General features: G+C 39.6%; 1 protein-coding gene across 2 annotated transcripts in view; it reads right to left on the reverse strand.

Annotated features, from left to right (window-relative positions):
- Positions 1 to 13431, reverse strand: part of SDK1 (sidekick cell adhesion molecule 1) — a 646617-nt gene that overhangs the window by 189698 nt on the left and 443488 nt on the right. The window lies entirely within an intron of this gene.

Consider the following 13431-nt stretch of genomic DNA (forward strand, 5'->3'; position numbering starts at 1 on the left):
ATTAAACAAAGACTAGACTTGGGGGAATTGTAGAACACACTGTCATGTAACTACTTAATCTATGCAGCATAAAATTTCAGGAGTATCACGTCGAAGTCCCACAGGCATTAAGGTTGCAGTGATTATCATGGTAACTAAAAACTGTCATACTTTACTCAATGTGATTATCATCTGAGTACTGTTTTCAGAAGCATTTTATTTGATTATAACTACAATTCTATCATAGCATAACTAAGCACAAACACCATGCACTGATTGCCTCTTAAAAGAGTGGAAAATACAGAAAAGGGGATATGTTTTGCTGTGAATTTTCCTCTTGAAGAATACAAGTATATTTGAGAAAAAGTGTAGTGGGTTAAAGATGGCCCAAGGTAGCTTTAGGCTATCTACATCTCAACCCCACCCCAACAACATATAAATAATTCCCCGGTCCAGACTGGTACACTTAGTACTAATTGTATGGCATTACTTATTTTCATAAATAGAATAAAATCATACAACAATCCCAATGTATATTACATTACAATATTAATTAACTATTCCTCACCACCTCACTGGTGGTATGGTAAGTGTTGTTACCCCCATTTTGCAGAGAGGTTAAGTGACATGCCCATACCCACACAGCAAGTCAGTAAAAGAGCCACGATTAGAACTCAGGACTCCAATCCCCCCTCCTCCGCTCTAACCACTAGAAAATGTTCTTTCCAACGTAGAGAAGAGGTATCCCTCTAAGGACCCATTACAGATGTTACATTTCTATATTCCTTTTAAACAAAGTCAAACAAATCAGTTTTCAAAGTCTGTGCAGAGAATGAGGGGGCAAAGGTGTGAAATTGCCTAGAAAACTCATCTACAAGGCAAAACCAATAAACCAGTGGTTCTCAAACTAGGGCCGCCGCTTGTTCAGGGAAAGCCCCTGGCGGGCCGGGCCGGTTTGTTTACCTGCCGCGTCCATAGGTTCGGCCAATCATGGTTCCCGCTAGCCATGGTTCGCCGCTCCAGGCCAATTGGGGCTGCTGGAAGCGGCGTGGGCCGAGGGACATGCTGGTCACCCTTCCTGCAGCCTCCATTGGCCTGGAATGGCGAACCGCAGCCAGTGGGAGCCGCGATCGGCCGAACCTGTGGACGCGGCAGGTAAACGAACCAGCCCAGCCCGCCAGGGGCTTTCCGTGAACAAGCAGTGGCCCTAGTTTGAGAACCACTGCAATAAACTGAACTATCCAAGTGATTTCTTACATTTTAATAATATAAATGTGTAAACCTTACTGATCCTCAATGCCCAGCTATATGACTTCTGATAACACACATAATAAGTTCTTATATAATGCATACGAAATCTCGTTCACTACTCTAAACTACAAATTGAAAAGCTGAACATAAAATTCAAACTCATTGTGGGATTACGGTGCAGGTCATAGACATCATGATTCAAGTTGCTGAGCACTCTGCAATCCAGCAAAAGAACATGTTTAACTTTAAACACAAGAGTAGCAGAGTTGCAAACTCTTGTGACTTTTTTTGCAAATTTTGTTACATTTGATCCCAACTCCTGCAATTAAGTAATTACATAAGAATCTCAACTTTCACTTAAAGAAAAAAAGAGTAAGTTTCTAGTCCTCCTGGTTGTGGAGGAAAGCTTGAAAATGTGAAATCTGAAGGCTCAAAACCCAGAAGGCAAATAAAAGGAACCCAGAATTTATTTGTTAACATTTCATAATTTTAAAGTCAATTTGATGATTTCTGGAGGTCTGATGCATGATATTTAAGTAGTTCATTGGCTTAATCGGGACTACTCACATGTTTAAAATAAAACATTTGTAAGTGCTTTGCGAGACTAAGGATAGAGTGCTTAATACCTTGGACAACTGAAGCCACAATAAGCAGCCAAAAACCCTACATAATATATCAGTGCAATTGCTATCCACTCACACTGAATCATTTACATGTGTTTTTAGCCATACTTAAATGAATTTTTAGTACTATACGAAGTACTATAGCTTTACAGCCTTGGAGAGTGAACTCTGCTTATCTACAGAACAGGTACAGCATGGAAAACAGTAATTTGGGCTCCAATCCTTTGAAACAGTGAAGTAGGTGCGTAGTAGCTTTGCTCGATTGGGGCCTTAGCCTCCTTGTCAGCGCAATGCAAGTTCCAGCTGCTCACTGCCAACATGACAACCAGTCATGATGGTGTTTTGTTTCGGGTTTTGTGGTGGTGTCTTGCTTTGTTTTGGGTTTTTTTTTTGGTGATACAGATGTGTTCACTGAGACTAATAGCCAACAGATGGTAATAGATCTAGAACCAAATTCAAACTGGTAACCTAAAAGGAAAAAAATTCTATTTCCTTCTGAAATGGGCTTTTTTGAATGTCATGAATTAGTATATGCCTGTATGTATCTATATCAAAGTACAAACTCCATTTTGTTTCATGAATACTGTTTTGATTGTAAAACTGCACTGTGCCTTCCCTGTTGTCTTTTTTGTCTCCATCTTGAACTGGGATTCATAAAGGCATTGAGAGGGCAATTCAAAGTAATCAGATTGTTAACCTGACCCATCTTGTCCTGTTCAAATAGAAGCTCCCTTGGAGAATGAGTTAGATACTGCCCAGATAAACCTTTTCTTCCAAGTGAGATCACACGATGAAGGACTTGAAGTCAATTATGGTAGTTACCTGACAAACTTTATAAAAGAAGGGCTCTCTCTCACCAGCCATTTTGGGAGGAGAGACCAGAAACAAAAGCAGATGAAGAGTGGGCAGAAGATGAAGGAAGGAAGGAGGGTTCAAGGGCCCTGAAAAGATTCTGACCAAATCCCAAAGAGCCTTTGGAAGTGGTGAGGAAACTCAGGCAGGGGTTTTCATGCAGACCTCATGTTTTTCCCTATATCAGCGTATCTCTTGTGCTGCCTAAAATTAAAGGGTGTGTTTAAAAATTCCTTTGAAGAGTTGGTGTCACTCGTTGATATGGTCACATAACCATGGAAGGGGAAAACAATAAATTAGAGGGTCCATCCACAGCTTTGGAGGTGTGCCTAGATGCCCAGTGTGATGTTGCACCCTATAATGCTTTATAGAAATATGCTTATGAGTGTAAATATGACATAACTGGAATATGTTTTATGCTAGATATGCCATGTAACATATCTTTGAAAAGGTTATGTTCTACTGCATGTATTCATCCTATTCGTATGCATGTATCGTTTTTATATCTGAAGTTATGAGCATTGGCTCTATGTTTGTATTTAAAGTGTTTGCTGTAGAAAGCACCTAAGGCAGATTTGGTCAATATAATGTCAAGGGGTTATTCAGGTAAATGGAAGTACTTGGCTAACAATGGACCTTGATAGACACCAATCCACATGTGAGCTTTCCTGGGAACGTTCAGGCTAACATGTGGGCAATGGCTCGGCCTGTAGAGAACTGAGTCATGCATGGACATGTGACTTGCCCATGTAACTCCAAAACTCCATCTTGTAGCTGTGATTCTACACGAGGAGAGAGGGGTTTCCACCCACAAGAGAGAGACTGTATAAGCCCCTGGAAATCCCTCCATTTTGTCTTCAGCTGGCTCAAGAGATAGCCTCTCCACCCCAAAGGATGCCTGAAAGAAACTGGAACAAAGGACAGTAACTACAGGGGTGTGAGTGATTGCTGGACCCAGACTAGGAGGAAGTCTAGTCTGTAAAAGAAGCTTATTGGAACATCTCTGAGAGTGAGATCTACCTGCATTTAGTTTCTTACTGTATTAGGCTTAGACTTACGTGTTTTATTTTATTTTGCTTGGTAATTTACTCTGTTCTGTCTTTTATAACTTGGAACCACTTAAATCCTACTTTTTATATTTAATAAAATCACTTTTTACTTATTAATTAACCCAGAACAAGCAACTAATTCCCGGGGGAACAAACAGCTGTGCATCTCTCTCTATCAGTGTTCTAGAGGGCAAACAATTTATGAGTTTACCCTGTAAAAGCTTTATACAGAGTAAAATGGATTTATTTGGTGTTTGGATACCATTGGGAACTGGGTATCTGGATGTTGGAGACAGGAGCACTTCTTAAGCTGTTTTCAGTTAAGCCTGATTCTGTGTGTGTAGCTGGCTAGTGTGTCTGGCATAACCAGGCAGGGCTCTGAAGTCCCAAGCTGCCAGGGCTTAGAGGTAGTCCCAGAACATCAGGTGGCAGTCCCAAGGGGGGTTTCTGTGACCCAACCCATCTCACCCAGAACCAGTAAAACAGTGCCTGAACTCTGCCCAGCCCCAGCAAGCTAAGAGTATCACAGCCTGATGAGTCTCAACCAGGGGGAGCACACCCAGGGTAGTTACAATGACGTTTCATTGTGTCAAAAATAATATTCTACAGTAGTATCCTGTATTTCTCTATGAATCTATTACATATTTAGAGAGTATAGATTAATGACTGGTTTAAAAATCACACAATATGTAAATTTGAACATTCGTCATATTAGGGAAAAATGAGGTGGGAAAATGTGTGGTGAAATTATAGTGCCCACCAAACTACACACTGATACCAGGAGACCCAGAAACACCAATTTCAAGAGGATGGCTGTGATATCTTGGGATCAAGCCAATTGTCTGATTTACATTAATTACAGAATCAGAAGTAAGAGGTGAAATCATCAGGTTCACCCCTCCTGGCGGTGCAGGGTGATGTTTAACGAGAAAGGGCAGATTAGATATTAGACCAGAAGAACAGATACTATATGGGTTCAGATACTATAGTTGTACAGATACTGAGTCTATCTTAATTAAAGAGCCAAAAACAAGCAAGAGGAAGAAGGGATATCTGAATATAAATAGGTAGTTTTAATAGTTGAGGCTTTTTATGTACTGTTGACATTATTCTGTAAACAGTCTCCCCACAATCCCCTTGGGAGCTTGCAAAATCTGATACTATTCAAACCTCTCCTACATAGAGAGAGTTACATGGAGAGTGATTTTAAAATTCTAAAGATAACAGTCAGCATCCATTACACACCCTTCAAGCTGCATCAGAGATGTGTGACTTAATCCAAGATCCATGCATGGAAGTCAGAAAGCGCAGAAAGCCCCACGGGTTCCACCACAAGCCAATATTCCATATCAGTTAAAAATTCAGCCCTGCATATTTGAGTGGAAACTTTGGAACCTGTCTCCATTATTAATATAAACTAAATGAGTCCCGGAACATACTATAAGGAAGATGGGACTGGCAGCTTTAAAGTAACTTAGAGTACAAAGTGTGAAGGTGGATAAGAATCTGTCCATCTTGGGAGTAGAACCATATCATGCACCCATGTCCATACACAAATATTGATAACAGTTTCCTTGAACCAGGACTTTTCTTTGTCTGAAATCAATCACAGAACTGTTATAGACCTACACGGACTACCTCCAGGTGGTCTGGTTTGGAGAATATGAATCTCAGGAAAAATCCCTTTCCATGTTAGCAACAATTGTCTTCCAGCATGGTTGTCACTAGCACAATTTTGTCCCCAGAGTGGGGAGAACCTAATAGCTTGTTATGTGATTGCATTTTTAATGTATGACAGACACCTGAATAAATAAAATAAATACACATCTGAAAGATCTTTGTAAAAAAATTAAAATAAAGAAGGGAGAAAGATGTACCAATCACAGAATAAATCTAAAGAACTAATGAAAGCAAAAAAGATTCTTAAGAGGATGACACATGGATTCTAAATATAGCTCAACAGTCTGCGAAGCCCAGGAACAACTCAGGTCTACTCTTTCCAGATGCTTTAGGTAATCTCCCCAAAGATTTTCCCTCTCTGAGCCCCTTACTCAAGTCTGGGCAAGTCAAGTGGCTTTTATATTCAAGGTAACTCCCAGAATTCCCTGCCTTGAAAGGGCCATGTGTTGTATTTTTATTTTCCCTATGCAAAAACAGAATCCTTAACTAAAATTCTCTCCTCTGGTTTCTACTCCTTGCTCCTTACTTTGAGGGGCAGTCATGACGGGTCACCTACCTGTGACTGCCAACCAAATTGTAGTTCATCTCAGCTTCCAATCAGTTCAGCCCTCTTTAGTAACTTCATAATTGTTTTCGGATTGGCCTCTGAATCCTGTGGACTCGCAATGCTGTACCCTTGGTGCCTGATAAAACTCCATGCAGCCTTCACAAAAGGGGCAAGGCCTAGATGTCTCTCCCATCTTTTGTTCCATATTGCCCCCTAGGGTCTTATTCTTGGAAATAACCTTACCCAGATAGGATACAAAAGCTCTCTCAAGGAAAAACGAAGAAGGAAAAGAAAAATAAAAGAAAGAAAATGCTGGCCAATGCTTCCATCTACAGAAAGAATACTGAAGAAAGATTAATCTTCGATCATGTAATTTTCCTCTTTCTTCAATTCCCTTATACTTGGCACAAAATTTTATACTGCTACTCTGTCCCAAAAGACCATTCTGATGTCTTTGTATTGCTGCTTCTCTCGCTCTCATTTTGTTCAGATTTTGTTTTCAATCTCTATCTGCTTTAAGCACAATCATTTTCCTTTTCATTTTCCACACTTTCTCAGTCCTGGAATTCATAATCTCCCATAGAAAAAGTCAGTTTAAAAATAACTGTTAAAGGAATTTGAAGAACTGGAGTAAAAGATTTTTAAAAATTAGCTCAGTTTTTAAATGAGTTTGGTCATGAGCAGACTCTTTCAATAACTTAATCTTCAAACGGTTAGTGGTGAAACAAATGTGCTCTTATCTAATCTGCAACAAATCTTCCCCAAACAAGTACTCCTGTTCTTTTTACGGATACAGACTAACACGGCTGCTACTCTGAAACCTTCCCCAAACTGTTACTCTGCCAACTGAGGAACATGCTACCCTTTAAAAAAATTCTAACAACTGCAGCTAATAAAACCAGAGTTTGGAACCACCTCAGTTTATCTTTGCTGAAACAGTATGAAGAGGTCAGAAGGAGCGTTTCCACCTTCATTGGAAAATGGCAGTGTAGCAAGAGGCTAGCAAGCTTTATAGTTGTGAATGCACTGTTCTAATACACTGTGTATTCAGATTTTGCAAATGCTATGTGTGATTTTAATATACAACTCAAGTGTACTTTAAAAAGAACATTCTTGCAGGTTCTACTAGGGGTTTAAATTGACCACAGTCCCTTCAGCATAGCATTCTTTTGGCTTCTATTAAAAGTTGGCAGGAGCTGGAGGTGCTCAGTACCTCTGGAACAGGCTCTTAGTTGCATGACATATTGATTGGGGAATGGAAGGAATCATGTGTTTTATAACATTTTGTCTATTTTAAATCTGTTTAATGTTCTTGATATCTTATCCTTGTTGTTGTTCAATATGGTAATTGCAGGGTCTACCTCGCCAGGTATGAATCCATCCAGTACTTATACAGCTCTCATCACTACATTGTCTGAGCAAGTGCATTTGATATATCATAATAACAACTTAAAAATAAAAACTGTTCCATTAACACAATTTTTTTTTGAAAGCATGAGATCGCTCATTACATTCATTCCGTATTATCCTGCCCAGAAGTGCAGCTCTTGATGTGATGTGGTATCAATTTGTGCATCCTACAAATATTTCATACATGTAAATAGACAGGCATACTTGAGTCCCTGTAAGTGCTACTAAAACAGATTTTAATAATGTAAGTGATCTGGGAAACACCTCTAAATAAAGCTCAGAGAAAGAGCATCCCATTAGCAGAAGGAGCCTCTGCTGTTTGAGTCATGTCTCCAGTTTCCTCCAGAATCCATTCCCTTGCTAATTAAATAATGGCTCTGTTCCATTTTGGAACTCTGAGGTTGAACAGTTCTTTCATGAATTAACTACTAATCCCTTGATTCTGCTTCCTGTTTGGAATTAGACATCCATCCTGCTGTTCAAGAAACTCATAAATAAAGAAACGTAGCAGGCAATGCTGACACATTGAGTAAACACCTGCAACTAGAGTGTCTTGTTCCATCAGGATGAAATAAAAGTAATTGGTAACCAATTTGTTTCTGCTTTCTTTCATCTGTTTGTTCATATCTACGGCTCTTTTCATAACTTCATTCACTGACGGCCCCCTAATACTGGGACAGAAATAAATAAAACATCTAACAAGAAGAGAGTAGACATGCTCCTAATCAAAGGTGGCACCACCATTTTACTATGAGTCCCCAGTGATTTTTTTCTCAGGTTTAGTTTAACTATATTTAAGTACCTTTTACACTGAGAGGCTACACTAGGCAGGATCTGACAGCATAGCAGCAAAATTAAACTAGTCACAATAAAATCTTATGAATAAAAAAGTGCTTAAATCAAAATAATAAATAAATGAAATGTGTCCCTGCTCCTTAAAGGAAGAGAGGCTGCAAGGTAATAATTCTAAGAAATTGAATACAGAGGAAAGAAGCTGGAACTAAAGTTCACACAATAGGATCTAAATATAAAGGGAAAGAATGCTACAAAATGAAATTGGAACACATCTTGCTAGAGAAAGGAGCTGTTTCTCATCTTACATAAAGTGCCTTAAAGCACTTTTACAGAATGGAGCCTATATGCTAGAGTCTTACAATATAACATTTTCCGTTTAATCTATAATGTGCAACCCAGTACTATATGTATCAATTCTGATCAACATCAACAGCCAGGGTGTCATTAACAAAGCAATAATCTACCCATCTAGGATACTTGTATGGCTGTCATTTGTCGTGATATCTGATAAAGAATCAGATTAGATCCAGAGTCTGAAATCAGCACTGGCTTGTAATTCAAAAGCTTTTCTTTTATTTTTCTTTTAAGATTTCCCACCAAGCTTGGTGAAGTGTCCAATGTGCTCAACATAAAAAAAAAACTGATGCTAGGAGAGACTTTCATTTAGTCACCAACATTTAAAAAAGCTCCATATTTAAAGGATTGGAGCAAAACCAGTGTATTATTACACTATGCATTCTCTTATCAAGCCGGAGGACACACTTCTGCATTTCTTTAGTTGTTTCCTCTATGAGCATCCCTACACCTTGATTTGCAAGATCTTTTTATTTCCTCTGAATAGTAACCAGACTGCTCCTGCCTAATCCATTCAATAAAGCCACAGGTTTAGTGCTTGAGAACGTAAGAACACAAGAACGGCCATATGGGGTCAGACCAAAGGTCCGTCCAGCCCAGTATCCTGTCTACCGACAATGGCCAATGCTGGTGCCCCAGAGGGAGTGAACCTAACAGGTAATGATCAAGTGATCTCTCTCCTGCCATCCATCTCCACCCTCTGACTAACAGAGGCTAGGGACACCATTCCTTACCCATCCTGGCTAATAGCCATTAATGGACTTAAATTCATGGAGGTTATCTAGTTATCTTTTAAACCCTGCTATAGTCCTAGCCTTCACAACCTCCTCAGGCAAGGAGTTCCACAAGTTGACTGTGCACTGTGTGAAGCACAACTTCCTTTTATTTGTTTTAAACCTGCTGCCCATTAATTTCATTTGTTCTTATATTATGGGAACAAGTAAATAACATTTCCTTACTCACTTTCTCCACACCACTCATGATTTTATAGACCTCCATCATATCCCCTCTTAGTCTCTCTTTTCCAAGCTGAAAAGTCCCAGCCTCTATAATCTCCCCTCATATGGGACCCGTTCCAAACCCCTAATCATTTTAGTTGCCCTTTTCTGAACTTTTTATAATGCCAGAATATCTTTTTTGAGATGAGGAGAACACATCTATACGCAGTATTCAAGATGTGGGCATACCATGTATTTACATAAGGGCAATAAGATATTCTCCATCTTATTCTCTATCCCCTTTTTAATGATTCCTAACATCCTGTTTGCTTTTTTGACCACCGCTGCACACTGCGTGGATGTCTTCAGAGAACTATCCACAATGACTCTAAGATCTCTTTCCTGATTAGTTGTAGCTAAATTAGCCCCCCATCATATTGTATGCATAGTTGGGATTATTTTTTCCAATGTGCATTACTTTACATTTATCCACATTAAATTTCATTTGCCATTTTGTTGCCTAATCACTTCGTTTTGTGAGATCTTTTTGAAGTTCTTCATAGTCGGCTTTGGTCTTAACTATCTTGAGCAGTGTAGTATCATCTGCAAACTTTGCTACTTCACTGTTTACCCTTTTCTCCAGACCATTTATGAATAAGTTGAATAGGATTGGTCCTAGAACTGACCCTTAGGGAACACCACTAGTTACCTCTCTCCATTCTGAAAATCTACCATTTATTCCTACCCTTTGTTCCCTGTCTTTTAACCAGTTCTCAAGCCATGAAAGGATCTTCCCTCTTATCCCATGACAACTTACTTTACATAAGAGCCTTTGGTGAGGGACATTGTCAAAGGCTTTCTGGAAATCTAAGTACGCTATGTCCACTGGATCCCCCTTGTCCAAATGTTTGTTGACCCCTTCAAAGAACTGTAATAGATTAGTAAGACATGATTTCCCTTTACAGAAACCATGTTGACTTTTGCCCAACAAGTTATGTTCTTCTATGTGTCTGACAATTTTATTTTTTACTATTGTTTCAACTAATTTGCCCAGTACTGACGTTAGACTTACCGGTCTGTAATTGCCGGGATCACCTCTAGAGCCCTTTTTAAATATTGGCGTTACATTAACTATCTTCCAGTCATTGGGTACAGAAGCTGATTTAAAGGACAGGTTACAAACCATAGTTAATAGTTCCGCAATTTCACATTTGAGTTCTTTCAGAACTCTTAGGTGAATGCCATCTGGTCCTGGTGACTTGTTATGGTTAAGTTTATCAATTAATTCCAAAACCTCCTCTAGTGACACTTCAATCTGTGACAATTCCTCAGATTTGTCACCTACAAAGGACAGCTCAGGTTTGGGAATCTCCCTGACATCCTCAGCCGTGAAGACTGAAGCAAAGAATTCGTTTAGTTTCTCCGCAATGACTTTATCATCTTTAAGTGCTCCTTTTGTATCTTAATCGTCCAGGGCCCCCACTGGTTGTTTAGCAGGCTTCCTGCTTCTGATGGACTTAAAAAACATTTTATTACCTTCTGAGTTTTTGGCTAGCTGTTCTTCAAATGCCTTTTTGGCATTTCTTATTACATTTTTACACTTAATTTGGCAGTGTTTATGCTCCTTTCTATTTACCTCACTAGGATTTGACTTCCACTTTTTAAAAGATGCCTTTTTATCTCTCACTGCTTCTTTTACATGGTTGTTAAGCCCTGGTGGCTCTTCTTTAGTTCTTTTACTATGTTTTTTTAATTTGGCGTATACATTTAAGTTGGGCCTCTATTATGGTGTCTTTGAAAAGTGTCCATGCCGCTTGCAGGGATTTCACTCTCGTCACTGTACATTTTAATTTCTGTTTAACTAACCCCCTCATTTTTGCATAGTTCCCCTTTCTGAAATTAAATGCCACAGTGTTGGGCTGTTGAGGTGTTCTTCCCATCACAGGAATGTTAAATGTTATTATATTATGGTCACCATTTCCAAGCAGTCCTGTTATAGTTACCAGTTGGACCAGATCCTGTGCTCCACTCAGGATTAAAATCGAGAATTGCCTCTCCCCTTGTGGGTTCCTGTACCAGCTGCTCCAAGAAGCAGTCATTTAAAGTATCGCGAAATTTTGTCTCTGCACTTCATCCTGAGGTGACATGTACCCAGTCAATATGGGGATAATTGAAATCGCCCACTATTATCGAGTTCTTTATTTTGATAGCCTCAGTGGTTTGAGCATTGGCCTGCTAAACCCAGGGTTGTGAGTTCAATCCTTGAGGGGACCACTTAGGGATCTGGGCAAAAATCTGTCTGGGGATTGGTCCTGCTTTGAGCAGGGGGTTGGACTAGATGACCTCCTGAGGTCCCTTCCAACCCTGACATTCTATCATTCTATGATCTCCCTTAGCATTTCATCGTCACTATCACTGTCCTGGTCAGGTGGTCAATAATAGATCCATACTGTTATATTCTTATTAGAGCATGGAATTACTATCCATAGAGATTCTATGGAACATGTGGATTCATTTAAGATTTTTACTTCATTTGATTCTACATTTTCTTTCACATATAGTGCCAGTTGGTTATATTTTGTACCCCGGAATGACTGTGTCCCATTGATTGTCCCCACTCCACCAGGATTCTGTGATGCCTATTATATCAATATCCCCCTTTAACACGAGGCACTTTAGTTCACCCATCTTAATATTTAGACTTCTAGCATTTGTGTACAAGCACTTCCAAAACTTGTCACTGTTTATTTGTCTGCCCTTTTCTGATGTGTCAGATTCTTTTTTATGTGAATGTTTCTCATCTGATCTGGCCCATACTTTATCCTCTTCCTCTCCTCCTGACTAGAGCCTAGAGAATCTCTATCAATGGACACTCCTCTAAGAGAAGTCTCTGTCCGATCCACGTGCTTCACTGCTGCAATTAGCTTTCCCCCATCTCTTAGTTTAAAAACTGCTCTGCAACCTTTTTAATGTTAAGTGCCAACAGTCTGGTTCCACTTTTGGTTTGAGCCTTCACAATATCTGCCAAAGTGATGGATAATGAATATCGTGGAGGCCTGATCCTCCCAGGTATTTAGGCCCTCCTGTGTGCTAATGAGCACCCCCACTGGAATCAGTGGGAGTTTAGCACCTAGCAAAGCTTCAAAGATTGAGCCATGATAAATTAGTCAAGGGCCACATGGGCAACCCCAGCTGGAGAAAGCTTAATTTACACACACATATGTTGCTAATTAGCAAAAACTGGAAAGGAAACATAAAAAAGTCCATGATAAATTCATGGGTGTTTAGTAAAGCTGCTATTGTTTAAAAGTTTAGCCTGAATGTAACAATGTACTGTTAAATATTAGAGCCCAGAGACTAGCAGAGACATGCAGGGCTTAATTTGTGCCAGGGCTCAGCCCAGCACCTCTAGGCTTGGTAGTTCATAGCCCCAGCACCACTGAGCGTGCTGCATCAGCTATGAATGTAAAAAAATTGCTTGAGCCCCAGCACCTCTTTCATTACCAATGAAGCACTGGAGACATGGCTTGTAACACCGAAGTTCAACTTTCTCTCTCTCATTTGACATTGGCCAGCACATGTGCCTGGGAATGTCCTTCACCCCAGGACTAGAATTTGCAAAGGGCAATGTACAAAAGCTCTCCTAAAAGATCCTCTTGCAAAAATAGCAACGTGACATGTTAAAGCTAGAAGTAAGCAAGTTGGGAGTTAATCAGGATTTAATGTAGCTAAAAGCCACGACGTGGAAGCTGCATGATAAGGATTTTACTCTTGGGTTTCCCCAGCTTCACGATTACATTTAAGTTTCAAAGGGTATTCAGAGTCACATCAATGCTTAAAAAAAGTATGTTTAATTAATTTATATTCATGGAGACGAACAGCAGAATTAATTTGGAAGAAAATTCCACTTCACCTTGTTTATCCCATTCACTGAGGAGAGGTTCAGATGTAAG

The sequence above is a fragment of the Trachemys scripta genome, chromosome 10 (assembly GCF_013100865.1).
Source record: "Trachemys scripta elegans isolate TJP31775 chromosome 10, CAS_Tse_1.0, whole genome shotgun sequence".
NCBI classification, from domain to species: domain Eukaryota; kingdom Metazoa; phylum Chordata; order Testudines; family Emydidae; genus Trachemys; species Trachemys scripta.